The 18,323-nt window shown below is 35.4% G+C and overlaps 1 pseudogene; it reads left to right on the forward strand.

Moving 5' to 3' along the window:
• Positions 1-1,009: 1,009 nt before the first annotated feature.
• The window catches only part of LOC107900206 (GDSL esterase/lipase At5g45920-like), a 40,628-nt pseudogene continuing 23,314 nt past the window's right edge, over positions 1,010-18,323 (forward strand).

An 18,323-nucleotide genomic window follows, 5' to 3' on the forward strand; every position in this document is an offset into this window, starting at 1 on the left:
TGTACTGTATTTAGGAGAAAATACATTAAGTTTTTTAATTCCAAACCGATGTTGTCAATGTATTAGGCGACACTTAAGAAATATTTTTTTGAACAAAATGATTGATTGATCATTGGGGGAGAGTTTAAGGTGGTGCGCCTGACATGTTGGTGACACCCAATGGCACTGTAGAATACACTCAATTTTCGTAAATAATCACACCCTATATCATTTTCGTAATTAATTTTTTATATTATTTTGATAAAAAATCCCAAATTATAACAAATTAAAATTTTAGTAGTCATAATTCAATTATATTTTTTTTTATATATTTTGTCAATCCAACAATCGATGTTTTACATACACTCCACCTCAATAAAGATCACTACATAAAGCGAATTTTGAGTCTTGATCCCAAGGTTTTTTTATTTTATGGGAAATGAGATTGGCTTTGATGAGATTAAAATTAGTAGTGATACTGATAAGATTAGTTACTATAGCATTGAAATTGAGTATTGTAACAGTGAGATTAAAAATTATGGTGGGATATGTATTTGGGTTACATCATAGTGGTGGCAATGAGATGAAAGTAGAAAATAACCATTAAAGACATTAAATTAAGTGTATATATAATAAAAACAATTAAAATCATATTTATATTAAATATTAAATTTATATTAATGTTAAATGATAGTAAAAAGATATTGAAGCACTTAAGTATTAGACACATTAATTTAAAATGATTTTATAATTTAACAAATTAATTAATTTTTTATTTTCTAAAGGTTTGCAATTCTAGAAACATGTAACTTAATAACGTACACTTGGGAGTTTACTGGAAAATTGATATAATTTAACTTAGTCATCATAATCAATTACTTTGTTTTGAATTAACTATACTATGTTTTCCAGTGTATCCTACAACCTTTTTAATTATTTATTAGAAGTGCCTCGCATAAACATATCACGGTTCCTCTGAGAGAATTTAACGTAAAGTCTAAAACCCACTCATTCATATCAATTCCAAACCATGGCAAATCTCATCGTTGGTTCCAATAAAAGCTATAGTTTACTGTTTAAATATTGCTCTGGTCATTGGTTAGATTTGAAGGGGAAAAAAGAAAGAACCAAAAAGCCAAAAAAAATCCGACCAAAACCTTCCTTTCTTTAACCTTGACTTCTTGTCTGTATTTCCTCTCTCCTTTTAGGGTGCAAATAAGTTGGCGAGCATTTAATACTACCCATCTTTTCTGTGACAAACACAAGGCAATTCATAGCTACTGATAAGCTCCTCCTTAGCCCTTTGTTTGTAAACATTAGGCCAAAGATCTATCTGTTTGGAGACTTTATCACGGAGTCTTTCGGTGGTGGCGGTTGGGGCGCTTCTCTTGCCAACCATTTCTCTCGCACGGTACATATAGTTTCTTTTTATTTTTATTTTTATGGGCAGTGTTTGTGTTGTTTTATTTCTATGGTATTGTAGAGATTTTAAGAGTGGGTTTGGTGGTTTAATATTTACAGGTAGATGTGGTGCTGAGAGGGTACAGTGGATACAATAAAAGGTTGGCGTTGAAGATAGTTGATAGGGTATTTCCAGCGGCGGAAAGCTCTGGTGCGGCGGCGCCACTTACAGTAACGGTGTTCTTTGGAGCTAACGACGCTTTGCCTTCCCGATAGATACGGTGCTTTCCAACACGTGCCGCTTGATGAGTACAAGCGGAATCTCCACTCTATCGTCGCCTCTCTCAAGGTCAAGCTTCCTTCACCTCTTTAATCTACACTACTACAAAATTTGCTAACACTTATCCGTAAAATCTGAACAGTCTCCTTGGGTATAATTAATCCGAAATAATATTTTTAGAGGAGAAAAAATATTAAAATAATATTCAATAAAATTATAAAAATTTTTCCCTATTATCTATAGTGACTAGAATTAAAACCGTCACTTGTCATCGTAGATATCTCCATCACTATTATATTTGTGACAACTTATACGAAATCATCATAATTATTCAATATTTTTGTGATCAAAATTTTGACAGAAAATTTAAGCAATTGTGATAAAAATAAATGGTCATAGGTATTCAATTTTTTTTACCAAAGTTTCGATACTAAAATTATAAATAACTGTGACAAAATTGAATCATCAAAATTATTAAATTTTTTGTAATTAAAACGCAATATCCTCCTATTTAATCTTTTTAAAACCATTTATTATTATTTTTAAAAAGACTAAATAGGAGGATATTGCATTTTAACGCATTAGAGCACACGTCTTCCTACATTATCAACAATATCCATACCAATCGAGCTAAGACTCAATCGACAACTGTCCCAACTTGTTATAATTTTTTTTCAAAATATATAAAATAATAAACTTAATTCAATATATATCAAAGCTAATTTTTTAAATTAAATTATAAATTATTTTGAAATACTTTTTTAGTTGTAATAATAATTAGAAATTTTATCATATTCGTATGTGTGTGGAAACCACACATTTTGAACATATGTGTGGTTTTAAAAATAACATCCAATAAACAATAAAACATATGGTTTGAAACTAATAATAATCACAACATATATGCAAAATGTATGAAATTAAAATAAAAGAAAATTAGTTTAAATTGGGAGTGAAAAAATTAAATAAGTAAATACATTTATTAAAAAAAGATAAATACATGTGGTTAAGAATATTAAATGCAATCTAATTACTTTCTAACTTGTATAGCCATTTTTTCTATAGCTTGTTAATTAAAATGTCATCATGTTAGAAAGCATTAAAATATGTCATAAGTCCTTGTACTCTTCAAAAATTTAGAACATAGTCTTTATAATTTTATTTCAAGAGTTTAGTCCTACTTTTCAGATTTTAAATTTCAAGTTCAATTGTTAACAATGTTAAAATTATTTTGTTAAAATTAAGTACATTACAAGGTTTGTTTTTTTTTTAGTTATATGACTACCAAGTGATTTTTTTTTTCCATTTCAAAGTATCACATTAATAAATTTAACAAAAAGAAATTGCATTAACAACAATACCTAAATTTTGAAAATTGAAAAATAGAGGGACTGATTTCCCAAAAATAAAAGTACTATGGTTAAATTCTAAATTTGTGAAGATTACATGAACTTATGACATATCTTAACCTTTAACATATTATCAAAATGTTATCATGTTGGTGAAAGAAAAATTCAACATTAAAAGTAGAGTTATAAAATGTTTATTTAACAATTGAATCATAGGTAGAGCGGTAATTTATTTAAAAACAAATTCCCATTAATCTTGAATTGACTTGTGACACTAAGCTATGTAACAAATGAATCATATGTAAAGTTCAGATTTTATGCATGTTAATAATATGGGTTCAAATCTCACCATTTGCAAATTTTTTATTGGTTTCATTAAAAAAGTAAAAGGAGAAAAGTACCCTAGTAATAATATAACTTATTTCAAATATGTAATGGTAGTTTAATAATTTTCAAACTGAGTTGATATCTAATCGACTCATGACTCCAACTCAATTAGGGGTTTAAATAATATCATAGATACAAATGATGAAATAGGTTGTGTATTAATATTAGCAGTTTTTTATAGTGAAAAAAATTGTATGGTCGCAATAATAATTAATAATAGTGACATGATATGTTATCACTATTACATCAGTTCTCAAGAAAAAAAAACTTGAAGGCAATTCGTATGGCCACAATAATAATTAATAATAGTGACTTTATATGATGTCACTATTACATCATTTCTCGAGGAAAAAAAAGAATTTGGAGGTAATTTAAACATTTCCTAAGTGACAAATTGGTATTGACAAATAGATTTGGTCACAAATATAAATTTATAGTGGCGATTTACTTGTGAAGTAATTTAAACGATCATAATTACATCATTATAAAAATAAAATTATAGTGAAAAAATTATCATTATAATAATGATTAATAATAGTGATTACTAGATATGTTATTACTATTACAATTATTTAGTAACAATTATACACTTATAGTTATGATTTACTTGTGAAGTAATTAAATATTAATAATAGTGACTATACATATGTTGTCACTATTATATAATTTCTTGGGGGAGAAAACTTCGTGTTGATATTTAACATTTCATTACTGACAAATTGATAGTGACCAACGAATTTGGTAACAATTTTACACTTGTAGTGCTATTTATTTGTGATATAAATTTATATTATAACAATTACATCATTATAAAAAGTAAACTATATAGCAACGAAATATTTTATTATCACAGTAATGGTTAATAGTAGTGAATATTATATTTGTCACTATTGCACCATTTCTTGGGAAATAGAACTTCACGCCAATATTTAGCATTTCTTAAGTGATGAATTGATAGTGAGCAACATATACACCTATAGTGACAATTTTACTTGTGACATAATTTAAATTGTCACAACTATTGTTGTAATAATGAATCACAATTATTCATTTTACTAGTGTCACAAATAATCAACTATTTGTGATGAAAATCTTTATTGCCACAACTATATCAATACTAAAAATCTTAATTGTTGTAGTGTCTCCTTTTATTTATAATATGATTGTAATCGGCCCAAATTGCCCGGCCCATATATAAATAAATAAAACCAAATACCAAATGAAAATTCAAACTCCCAAATATAGTCCAATTACATTAAAATTGCCAGCCCAAATCCAAACCCGATTACAAGCCCAAATACACCAATACCCAATCTAAAACCCAAACCCAATTACAAAGGCCCAATACCTAGCCCTAGACCACGAAACAGAAACCCTAGAAGATCCAAGCGCCGCTCCTACCCTCCGAGCATGCTGCGCCTCCGCGCTAGTGCGTCCCCTCCGAGCTTGTACCTGCACAACAAAAATGACAACAAGCAAGAAAAACAGAAAATCACAAATCAAAGGCAAATAATGCATTTAAAGTTAGATTTTTTTTACATTTTCCTTTTTCCATTATCTACTATAAAAAGCAAACTTGATCGTAAAAAGAGGGGATCGAAAGTTGACAAAATGAAAATTTGAAAGCAATAAAAATCACAGTTCTTTTGTAACACCCCGAACCCGAGACCGACACCGGAGTCGAACACGAGGTGTTAGTAGACTTTAAACCCTTTATAAAAATATTTCTCAGACACTGCCAATCTGCGTACTAGTCGCTTTAAAAATCATATCTTGAGTTTCACAACTCGAAAATCAGTTTTGTGATTTTTCCCTGAAACTAGACTCATATGCCCATCTACATATTTTTTTCTAGAATTTTTGGTCAGGCCAAATAGTGCAGTTTATTAGTCAAAGTCTCCCATGTTACAGGGATCGACTACACTGACCTTTGCGCATTACGACCTGGATATCTCCCTGCACAGAGCTTCAATACTGATGCTGTTTGTTTCTATAGAAACTAGACTCAGAGAGGAATCTATCCATATATGGTATGACTCCTAATTGTCTCTGGTTAATTTATAATGAATTTCCAAAGTCGGAACAGGGAATCCAGAAACCGTTTTGGCCCTGTCTCACGAGAACCTGAATATCTCTTAACATACTGTCCATATGATCTTTTCGTTGCTTCTATATGAAAATAGACTCATCGATCTTCGAATACATAATTTATCCATCAATTAATCCCACTCCTACTATTTTTAGTAATTTTTCAATCTCACGTCACTGCTGCTGCCAGCATCTGTTATGAAAGCAACTATGCCCATTTCGTGATTTCTCCTTGATCTAACTAGTGATTCGTCATACATATCACAAATTATGATCATGACTAGCCATGCCAAAGGCTAATCATTGTCAAACATCCCCCTACTACACTATTGCCATATCATGAATTTTAACACCAAAATAATCAACCATGACATATGGCATAAAAATCGTATTACCAAGACTTACGACCCAACATTAGAACCAAATTCAACCGAACATTATGCCATTTTCGCATGGCTAAAAGTTTACATACCAAATTTCAACAAAACATATTAGCCTATACATGCCGAAATGTTCTCTTAGACCAACTAAGAAGAAAATACCAAAGGTTGCTAGCCGGTGTGATGACTTCGACGACGGCACGATCACACAAAAAGAGACGAGTCCAAGAAACCTAGAATAGGTGACAAGCAAACACCGAATGAGTATATAACTCAGTAAGCCATAAGCATTCCACAACCATCCATTAATAAAATTATCACAACAGGAAACAATGAAATGAGGTTAAGTACTCCATCCATACCAAACTATACCATAGTTCCTTAAACCCTATGGTTCAATCTCATACCAAGTCCTACATTGGCCTTTCATACATCATTTTATTTTCGTTATAATCATACAATTAAACGAACTTTCACCTATTCCACAATGAACCTTATGTACGTGACTTCAACTATAATCGTCACATAGGTTCAAAACTTACCAAGCTCAACTCCAAATATAAACATAGCGCCTATTAGCCATGAACTCAAGGTACTTACCTTTTCCGCTGTCCAAAATTGACTCGGTAAAGTCGCACCATTCATGTAAATAATTTATAGAAAATATATATTGGGTTCGCACACATAGTGCTTAATAATCAACCGCGCACACTTAGTGCCATGCACTTTAAACTCACACACTTAGTGCCATGCATTTCAAGTTCGCACACTTACCTTTCCCGCTGTCCAAAATCGACTCGGTAAGGTCGCACCCTTAATGTAAATAATTTATAGAAAATATATATTGGGTTCGCACACATAGTGCTTAATAATCAACCACGCACACTTAGTGCCATGTACTTTAAACTCGGACACTTAGTGCTGTACAATTTAAACCCGCACACTTAGTGCCAATCTCATGACCGTGAACACTTATTGCCCGCACACTTAGTGCCGAAAACCAGCCACTCAATAGGCTTCACTTCCTTTTTACATTCGACAAATTTCATCTCTACTTACATATACATTTGTATACATTTCATCTCATTAAACACAATGGTATAGGTATTACGATCCTTTAAATCAATACCAAAGATATGCTTAATGACTTACTTGTGTTGGGTAAGATGGTTCCAACTCGGCTACTCGATGATCTTTTCTTTGCCTTTGCTCGATTCTCCTCCTTTAACTCCTTGAGCTTAATCAATAAATCAACTAGTTTAACCGCCTTGCTAATTATTTACAATCCAATTACACATGCATATGTATGTTAGTATATTCGGCAATCACCCTTACTAATCACCCACTTGATCAATTATAGAGAATCAAAGTTAATATCACAATGTGTACCCTATATGGCCCATTATACATAATCAAATTTAACATCATCTATATATTTACTCATATGGCCGAATATACCTAATCATACATACACCTAACCAAAAATAATTTCTAAAATCTTTATATCATTTATACACTAGAAAAGCATCCTCTCCCTTTCCATCAATTTAGCACATGCATTACTCATTAACCTACAAAAATTATATTCGGCCTTAGCACACAACTTGCTAGCCGATTCTTCCCCATCTAGCAACCAATGCACATATGTGCTCACTCAAAAATGCTAAAAAAAAGAGATTCAAGAATCATCAATCCACCATCACATGCATCATTAACAAGCTTCATATTTAGCATGCAATGGCATTAACACAAACTCCACCTAGGCCGAATCTTAACTCATCTTCATGCCTCATCACCACAACATCAAACATCAAAATACCAACCAAGAATGTAACATGCATGGCCGAATATCATCTCCATCATTTAACAAAGTTTGAACCATGGCTAGGTAGATTTCAAACTTACAACTTAAAATATACATGAATCTCAAAGAATAATATCAAACATACTTCAATCTAGTTACATGCATGGCCAAACTTCCTCCTAATTCTCTTCCAAACCAAACATGAAGCAAGAACTCCTTCCTCCTCCCTTAGAATTTTCGGTCAAAAGAGGATGAAAAAGGATGAACAAGTTTTTCTTTTCCTTTCTTTAGCTCACGGCAATGGGGGGAAACAACCACTCATTTTTTTGTTTTTCCTTTCTTTATTACCCATACTCCTTATTTTATTTTTTTCCTACATACCTCACTAGGCCAACATGTTCCCAACATGTTTCCACCCATAGCATGGCCAACCACTAGCTCAAATTTTGGGTAATTTGACATGCAAACCCATCATTTTCACAACATGCATTAATAGACCATTTTAAATTAGCCTATCATATTTTCACCATGTCTCATATCGATCCCTATTTAATAATTTCTCATGCAATTGGCAAAATTGGAGAATGAAACTTCCACATACTCATGTACACACATAATAAGCATAGAATATGGAAATTAATTATTTTTATGACTCGATTTTGTGGTCCCGAAACCACTTCCCGACTAGGGTCAATTTTGGGCTGTTACAACTCTCCCCCACTTAAGAAATTTTCGTCCCCGAAAATCTTACCGGTAAATAGGTTTGGGTATCGTTCTTTCATCGAGCTCTCGGTTTCCCAAGTAGCTTCCTCGATCCCGTGTTTGAGCCATAACACCCTCACTAACGGAACCCTTTTGTTTCGCAACTCCTTCACTTCACGAGCTAGGATATGTATCGGTTCTTCTTCATAACTCATATCGGCTTGAATTTCAACCTCTGATGGGCTAATTATATGCGATGGATCAGATCGATAGCGTCGAAGCATCGAAACATGAAAGACATCGTGAATCTTTTCAAGCTCAGGGGGCAAAATCAATCTATACGCAACCGGACCAACTCGTTCGGAGATCTCGTACGGCCCAATGAATCTCGGGCTCAACTTGCCCTTACGGCCAAACCTGAGTACCTTTTTCCAAGGTGAAACTTTAAGGAACACTTTATCTCCCACCTGATATTCAATGTCCTTTCGTTTCAGGTCCGCATACGATTTCTGACGATCTGTGGCTGCCTTCAGACTTTCACGGATTACCTTTACTTTCTGTTCGGCATCTTTAATCAAATCAACTCCGAAAATTTTACTTTCACCGAGCTCGGTCCAAAACAATGGTGTACGGCATTTACGACCGTACAAAGCCTCGTAAGGTGCCATCTTAATACTTGATTGAAAACTATTGTTGTAAGCGAATTCAATCAAAGGTACATACCGTTCCCATGAACCACTAAACTCAAGGATGCAGCATCTCAGCATATCCTCGAGTATCTGAATTATCCGCTCGGATTGACCATCGGTTTGGGGATGAAAAGCGGTGCTAAAATGTAGCTTGGTACCCAAAGCTTCTTGCAATTTCTTCCAAAATCGCGAGGTGAATCTCGGATCTCTATCCGACACGATAGAAATAGGTACTCCATGTAATCTCACAATCTGAGAAACATACAATTCGGCTAGTTTATCCAATGAAAAATCCGTACGCACGGGGATAAAGTGAGCCGACTTAGTCAGTCTATCAACAACAACCCAAATCGCATCCTTCTTACTTGTTGACAATGGTAGTCCGGACACAAAGTCCATTGTGACTCGATCCCATTTCCACTCGGGTATCATGATCGGCTGAAGTAATCCTGAAGGCACTTGATGTTCCGCTTTCACTTGTTGACATATTAAACATCTCGAAACAAAGTCGAAGATGTCCCGTTTCATACCATGCCACCAAAACCGTCGTTTCAAATCGTTGTACATTTTCGTACTCCCCGGGTGAATTGACATTCGGCTACAATGAGCTTCGTTCAGAATCATCGAAATGAGTTCTGAATTTCTTGGAACACACAACCGACTTCTGAACCTCAAACAATCGTCATCATCAATTTGAAATTCGGATTCCATATTCGGAATACATTCAGCCCGTTTTGCAACCGATTCATCGTCGACTTTCTGAGCTTCACAAATTTGATGAATCAATGATGGTTTGGCCTTTAATTCAGCTACTAACACATTGTTGGGTAGAACAGACAAGTGCACATTCATCGCTCGTAAAGCAAACAGCGATTTCCGGCTTAAGGCGTCTGCAACCACATTAGCCTTTCCCGGGTGGTAATCAATGACAAGCTCGTAATCTTTCAACAACTCAAGCCAACGTATTTGTCGCAGATTTAAGTCTCTTTGAGTCATCAAATATTTGAGACTTTTGTGATCCGAAAATACATGGCACTTTTCGCCAAACAAGTAATGTCGCCATATTTTCAAAGCGAATAAGATGACGGCTAGTTCGAGATCATGGGTTGGATAATTTCTCTCGTGTGGCTTCAATTGTCTCGACGCATAGGCCACAACTCGGCCTTCTTGCATCAATACGCAACCCAACCCGAGTAGGGATGCGTCACTATAAATGACAAACTCTTTGCCTGATTCGGGTTGCACTAAAATTGGAGCTTCAGTCAAATGAGTTTTCAGTTGATCGAAGCCTTTCTGACATTTCTCCGTCCATTCGAGCTTAGCATCCTTTTGAAGTAGCTTCGTCATTGGTGTGGCTATCATCGAGAAACCTTTGACAAATCGTCGGTAATAACCAGCGAGTCCCAAAAAGCTCCGAACCTCAGTAATATTTCTCGGAGGTTTCCAGTTAAGTATGGCTGAGATTTTGTTCGGGTCAACTCGAATACCCGATGCGGATACCACATGACCCAAGAAGCTAACCTTTCTTAACCAGAACTCACACTTACTGAACTTAGCATATAACTTCTTATCCCGCAAAACTTGCAACACTAATCTCAAGTGTTCAGCATGTTCGATCTCATCTCTTGAATAGACCAAGATGTCATCAATGAACACAACTACGAACCGATCCAAATATGGTCTGAAGATCCGATTCATCAAATCCATAAATACTGCAGGGGCATTAGTGAGCCCAAACGGCATCACTAAGAACTCGTAGTGACCGTACCTCGTTCTGAAAGCAGTTTTGGGTATGTCCGAATCTCGAATTCGCAACTGATAATAGCCCGATCTCAAATCTATTTTTGAGAACACTGAGGCTCCCTTCTGTTGGTCGAACAAATCATCGATGTGCGGCAACGGATATTTGTTCTTTATCGTCACTTTATTCAGTTGACGATAGTCAATGCACAACCTCATGGTTCCGTCCTTCTTTTTCACGAACAATACTGGTGCACCCCAAGGTGAGAAACTTGGTCGAGCAAAACCTCTATCCGTCAATTCTTGCAACTGAGATTTTAACTCTTTTAACTCGGTTGGTGCCATACGATACGGAGCTATCGAAATCGGCGTAGTCCCAGGTACAAGCTCAATACCAAACTCTACCTCCCGAACAGGTGGTAAACCCGGTAATTCTTCAGGAAAAACATCCGGGTATTCACAAACCACCCGCACAGATTCGGGTTTCTTTTCTAATTCTTTATCATCAAGTACATACGCAAGGTATGCTTCGCACCCTTTTCTTACATATTTCTGGGCCAACATTGCTGATATTACAGCTGGCAACCCCTTCAAATCCGTAGACTCAACTCGGATTACCTCGTTATTTGCGCACCTCAAATCAATAGTCTTGCTTTTGCAATTCACAACCGCATCATGCGCGGTCAGCCAATCCAAACCAAGAATAACATCAAATTCATCAAACGGTAAAAGCATCAAGTCCGCCGGAAAACAAGAACCTCGAATTACTAGGGGACATCTCTTACACACTTTGTCGACAAGCACGTAACGACCCAAGGGATTTGACACCCGAATTACGAACTCAGTAGACTCAACAGGTAGAGTCTTACTGGATGCTAAGGTTTCACATACATATGAATGAGTAGAGCCAGGGTCAATCAATGCAATCACATTAGTATCAAAGAGAGTGAAGGTACCAGTGATGACGTCAGGGGAGGATGCCTCCTCTCGTGCGCGGATGGCATATGCTCTAGCAGGAGTGCGGTTCTCGGCTCGAACAGCCGTATCAGAGGCCCCTCTCTGACTACCACCCCTACCTCCTAAAATTCTCGGTGGTCTACCTCTAGTTGTCACTCCACTAGGTCTTGCACCTTGAATCTTATTCTTCTCATCAAGCTCCGTGCAATCTCTAATGAAGTGGTCCTTCGAACCGCATCCGTAACAGGCCCTGTTAATAGACTTACCCCAACATTCACCTATGTGTCGTCTTCCACATTGGGGACATTCAGGTTTCTCTAGACGATTATTGCCCACACTAGCTACCGAAGTAGCTCGGGAGTCCGTCGATGGTCTTGCTCTGATGGAAATTCCCGCAGTCGTCCTCGACTTATTAGTGTCCTCCCTGAACTTCTTTACGGCTGAGAACGGAGCTTTACCCGTCGATCTTTTACGATAGTCTCTAGCTTCAAATTCAGCCTTCTTCTTCTCCTTTCCAAGTTCTTCCGCCTTGCAGGCTCGTTCGACTAGTGTTACGAATTCTTTTATTTCCAAAATACCCATTAGTAGCTTTAAATCTTCATTCAATCCTTCTTCGAATCTTTTGCACATAGCAACCTCATCAGCTACATACTCCCGGGCATACCTACTGAGTCTTACGAATTCATGTTCGTATTCAGATACTGTCATACGGCCTTGCTTGAGTTCCAAGAATTCCTTACGCTTTTGATCAATGAACCGTTGACTAATATATTTCTTTCGAAATTCCGTCTGAAAGAAGTCCCAAGTTACTCGTTCGTTTGGGACTATGGAAATCAGGGTCCTCCACCAATAGTAGGCTGAGTCCCGCAACAAGGATAAAGCACACTTTAGACATTCATCGGGTGTGCATGACAGTTCATCAAACACCCGAATGGTATTATCAAGCCAGAACTCGGCCCTTTCAGCATCATCAGTAACTATGGCCCTGAACTCCTCAGCCCCGCGCTTCCTAATCAAGTCTACAGGTGGCTTACTCAGCCTCACAGGATCAGTAACTGATGGCATTACTGGCTCCGGGGGTGGATTATTCAAATTCGGGAATTGTTGGACAGCCGGATTGGTTCGGGCATACTGCGCGACCCACTCATTCATCATGGTAAAGAAGGCTTGTTTAGCCCCCTCACCTTGATTATTCGCAGATGACTGAGGTTCAACAGGCGGTGTCCCTTGTGCAGGAGCAGTCGCTACACTTTCAATGTCATCCGCCAAGGTTCTCTCTACACCGGGATCCATTTACTAATCAAAACATAAATTTTAACCGTCAGAAGTCATCACACAGTTAAACATTAACATTCGGCATGTATAGCTAGACTCATACGTGCTATGGTAGTCCTAGAACCGACTAAACCATAGCTCTGATACCAATCAAATGTAACACCCCGAACCCGAGACCGACACCGGAGTCGAACACGAGGTGTTAGCAGACTTTAAACCCTTTATAAAAATATTTCTCAGACACTGCCAATCTGCGTACTAGTCGCTTTAAAAATCATATCTTGAGTTTCACAACTCGAAAATCAGTTTCGTGATTTTTCCCTGAAACTAGACTCATATGCCCATCTACATATTTTTTTCTAGAATTTTTGGTCAGGCCAAATAGTGCAGTTTATTAGTCAAAGTCTCCCATGTTACAGGGATCGACTACACTGACCTTTGCGCATTACGACCTGGATATCTCCCTGCACAGAGCTTCAATACTGATGCTGTTTGTTTCTATAGAAACTAGACTCAGAGAGGAATCTATCCATATATGGTATGACTCCTAATTGTCTCTGGTTAATTTATAATGAATTTCCAAAGTCGGAACAGGGAATCCAGAAACCGTTTTGGCCCTGTCTCACGAGAACCTGAATATCTCTTAACATACTGTCCATATGATCTTTTCGTTGCTTCTATATGAAAGTAGACTCATCGATCTTCGAATACATAATTTATCCATCAATTAATCCCACTCCTACTATTTTTAGTGATTTTTCAATCTCACGTCACTGCTGCTGCCAGCATCTGTTATGAAAGCAACTATGCCCATTTCGTGATTTCTCCTTGATCTAACTAATGATTCGTCATACATATCACAAATTATGATCATGACTAGCCATGCCAAAGGCTAATCATTGTCAAACATCCCCTACTACACTATTGCCATATCATGAATTTTAACACCAAAATAATCAACCATGACATATGGCATAAAAATCGTATTACCAAGACTTACGACCCAACATTAGAACCAAATTCAACCGAACATTATGCCATTTTCGCATGGCTAAAAGTTTACATACCAAATTTCAACAAAACATATTAGCCTATACATGCCGAAATGTTCTCTTAGACCAACTAAGAAGAAAATACCAAAGGTTGCTAGCCGGTGTGATGACTTCGACGACGGCACGATCACACAAAAAGAGACGAGTCCAAGAAACCTAGAATAGGTGACAAGCAAACACCGAATGAGTATATAACTCAGTAAGCCATAAGCATTCCACAACCATCCATTAATAAAATTATCACAACAGGAAACAATGAAATGAGGTTAAGTACTCCATCCATACCAAACTATACCATAGTTCCTTAAACCCTATGGTTCAATCTCATACCAAGTCCTACATTGGCCTTTCATACATCATTTTATTTTCGTTATAATCATACAATTAAACGAACTTTCACCTATTCCACAATGAACCTTATGTACGTGACTTCAACTATAATCGTCACATAGGTTCAAAACTTACCAAGCTCAACTCCAAATATAAACATAGCGCCTATTAGCCATGAACTCAAGGTACTTACCTTTTCCGCTGTCCAAAATTGACTCGGTAAAGTCGCACCCTTCATGTAAATAATTTATAGAAAATATATATTGGGTTCGCACACATAGTGCTTAATAATCAACCGCGCACACTTAGTGCCATGCACTTTAAACTCACACACTTAGTGCCATGCATTTCAAGTTCGCACACTTACCTTTCCCGCTGTCCAAAATCGACTCGGTAAGTTCGCACCCTTAATGTAAATAATTTATAGAAAATATATATTGGGTTCGCACACATAGTGCTTAATAATCAACCACGCACACTTAGTGCCATGTACTTTAAACTCGGACACTTAGTGCTGTACAATTTAAACCCGCACACTTAGTGCCAATCTCATGACCGTGAACACTTATTGCCCGCACACTTAGTGCCGAAAACCAGCCACTCAATAGGCTTCACTTCCTTTTTACATTCGACAAATTTCATCTCTACTTACATATACATTTGTATACATTTCATCTCATTAAACACAATGGTATAGGTATTACGATCCTTTAAATCAATACCAAAGATATGCTTAATGACTTACTTGTGTTGGGTAAGATGGTTCCAACTCGGCTACTCGATGATCTTTTCTTTGCCTTTGCTCGATTCTCCTCCTTTAACTCCTTGAGCTTAATCAATAAATCAACTAGTTTAACCGCCTTGCTAATTATTTACAATCCAATTACACATGCATATGTATGTTAGTATATTCGGCAATCACCCTTACTAATCACCCACTTGATCAATTATAGAGAATCAAAGTTAATATCACAATGTGTACCCTATATGGCCCATTATACATAATCAAATTTAACATCATCTATATATTTACTCATATGGCCGAATATACCTAATCATACATACACCTAACCAAAAATAATTTCTAAAATCTTTATATCATTTATACACTAGTAAAGCATCCTCTCCCTTTCCATCAATTTAGCACATGCATTACTCATTAACCTACAAAAATTATATTCGGCCTTAGCACACAACTTGCTAGCCGATTCTTCCCCATCTAGCAACCAATGCACATATGTGCTCACTCAAAAATGCTAAAAAAAAGAGATTCAAGAATCATCAATCCACCATCACATGCATCATTAACAAGCTTCATATTTAGCATGCAATGGCATTAACACAAACTCCACCTAGGCCGAATCTTAACTCATCTTCATGCCTCATCACCACAACATCAAACATCAAAATACCAACCAAGAATGTAACATGCATGGCCGAATATCATCTCCATCATTTAACAAAGTTTGAACCATGGCTAGGTAGATTTCAAACTTACAACTTAAAATATACATGAATCTCAAAGAATAATATCAAACATACCTCAATCTAGTTACATGCATGGCCAAACTTCCTCCTAATTCTCTTCCAAACCAAACATGAAGCAAGAACTCCTTCCTCCTCCCTTAGAATTTTCGGTCAAAAGAGGATGAAAAAGGATGAACAAGTTTTTCTTTTCCTTTCTTTAGCTCACGGCAATGGGGGGGGAAACAACCACTCATTTTTTTGTTTTTCCTTTCTTTATTACCCATACTCCTTATTTTATTTTTTTCCTACATACCTCACTAGGCCAACATGTTCCCAACATGTTTCCACCCATAGCATGGCCAACCACTAGCTCAAATTTTGGGTAATTTGACATGCAAACCCATCATTTTCACAACATGCATTAATAGACCATTTTAAATTAGCCTATCATATTTTCACCATGTCTCATATCGATCCCTATTTAATAATTTCTCATGCAATTGGCAAAATTGGAGAATGAAACTTCCACATACTCATGTACACACATAATAAGCATAGAATATGGAAATTAATTATTTTTATGACTCGGTTTTGTGGTCCCGAAACCACTTCTCGACTAGGGTCAATTTTGGGCTGTTACATCTTTTTTTAAGGTGATTGGATTTTTTTTCTCTTTTTTGTTTCTTCGATTATTTTGGTTGATGCTTGTTTATTGTTTAAGAAAAGAAACACACACAAAAAAGGGGACGAGGGTTTACCTTATATCGGTGCCATCGAATCCCCGTCGCTCCGTCGCAATCGAAGTTTGAATAGGGATTTAGGGGCATGAGAATAGCGGTTGAGGCTAGGGTCGAGACCCTAGCAAAGGAAAAAGAAGCAGCCATTATTAAAAAAAAATGGGCTACTAATGTTTTTTTTAGGAAATTTTTGTTTAAATAACATTACAATACGACGCTGTTTTGAACTAGGGTTCCTAATATCAAAACAACGCCGTTTAGTGGCCATGATCCGCGCGGTGACCCAACTCAGGGAAAGATCTGCGAGTTTCTGTCATTTGGGTTATTTGTGCATACGACCCCTCCTCCTTTCAGACACATTTCGATTTGTTTTTTTTTTGTTGTTTTTTTTCCTTTTAAATTTAATCGTGCATTTGATTTTTGATTCAATTTAGTCCGTGCCAAAGTGCTGCGTTTTGTGGGGAGGGAATATTCCCTACTTGGCCCTCATGTAATCCGCATATTGCGTTTTGATCCTTCTTTTTTGTTTTTAATTTCATTTGTTTCTTGGTAATTCTGTTTTAGTTACAATTTAATATTTTTTTGTTATTTGTGTTTTTTTCATTAATTGTTTAATATTGTTATTATTATTGCTATTAATACTATTATTATTATTATTTTTATATATATTAATTTATTTAACTCTTTATATACATTATTTTATTCCATTATGTACTAGTATTTTAAATTTTTTATATTATTTTCATATATTATTATTTAATTTCATAATGTATAATTTTATATTTTTACGTTTAATCCAATATTTTTAATGGTTTTATTTTATAATACATTTTAAAAAAATGCATTTATATATACTTCTATGCTTTAAAGTTTTATTTATACATTCATATAACTTATTTCTTTAAAAAAAATCCTATTTTAATATATTTAGCTTATTTTAACTTTTACATATAGTATTATTTATATTAAGTTTTCACTCCGTATGTATTAGTTTTTAAAATTAATATATGTATATTATGTTATGTACTTTGATTTTTCTCCTTATAATATTTACTTAAAAATGCTTTTAGATACCATTATTTTATGTAGTATTCATTTTTAACTATATTTTCAATTTATTTCAAACTTACATATATGTATATATTATTTGTTTTAAGGTATAATTTATTGATTATGATTTCTCCTCTTGCTATTAATTTTTCTTTTAGTGTATCTTTTAAATTTGATTATTAATTCATTAAATTTTTGAATGTTGATATTGATATTGGCATAATGTATGACTGAGATTATTGTTGCTATGCTTGTTTGTATTTATTTATTGATTATTTGTTACTCACTAGTGTATGTTATTTACAAATTATCCTTTACATTGTACATTATCATTCACTCGCATTTTATTTCGTTTAAAAGGTTGCATTTGGTTTAAATATTGAAATCATTTTATCCATAAATTTTTAAATACTCGGTATCCAAATTCTCAAGAGGATTGTGCCCTAACTTGCTAGGCTTCAATTCTCCTTGTTGAATTTAAGTAACCGAATATCCCTTTTTCAATTTAAATGTAAATATTCCAAAATTAAAGCTTATCTCGAGGATTCAAAACGTGGTGTCCTAACTCATTGGATATGACATTTTACTATCTTGAGACGAGGTTTTTTAATAAAGGCAAATTCTTGTTGTCATAGGAACTTCAAAGAATCGTACCC

The sequence above is a fragment of the Gossypium hirsutum genome, chromosome D06 (genome assembly GCF_007990345.1).
Source record: "Gossypium hirsutum isolate 1008001.06 chromosome D06, Gossypium_hirsutum_v2.1, whole genome shotgun sequence".
NCBI lineage: Eukaryota > Viridiplantae > Streptophyta > Magnoliopsida > Malvales > Malvaceae > Gossypium > Gossypium hirsutum.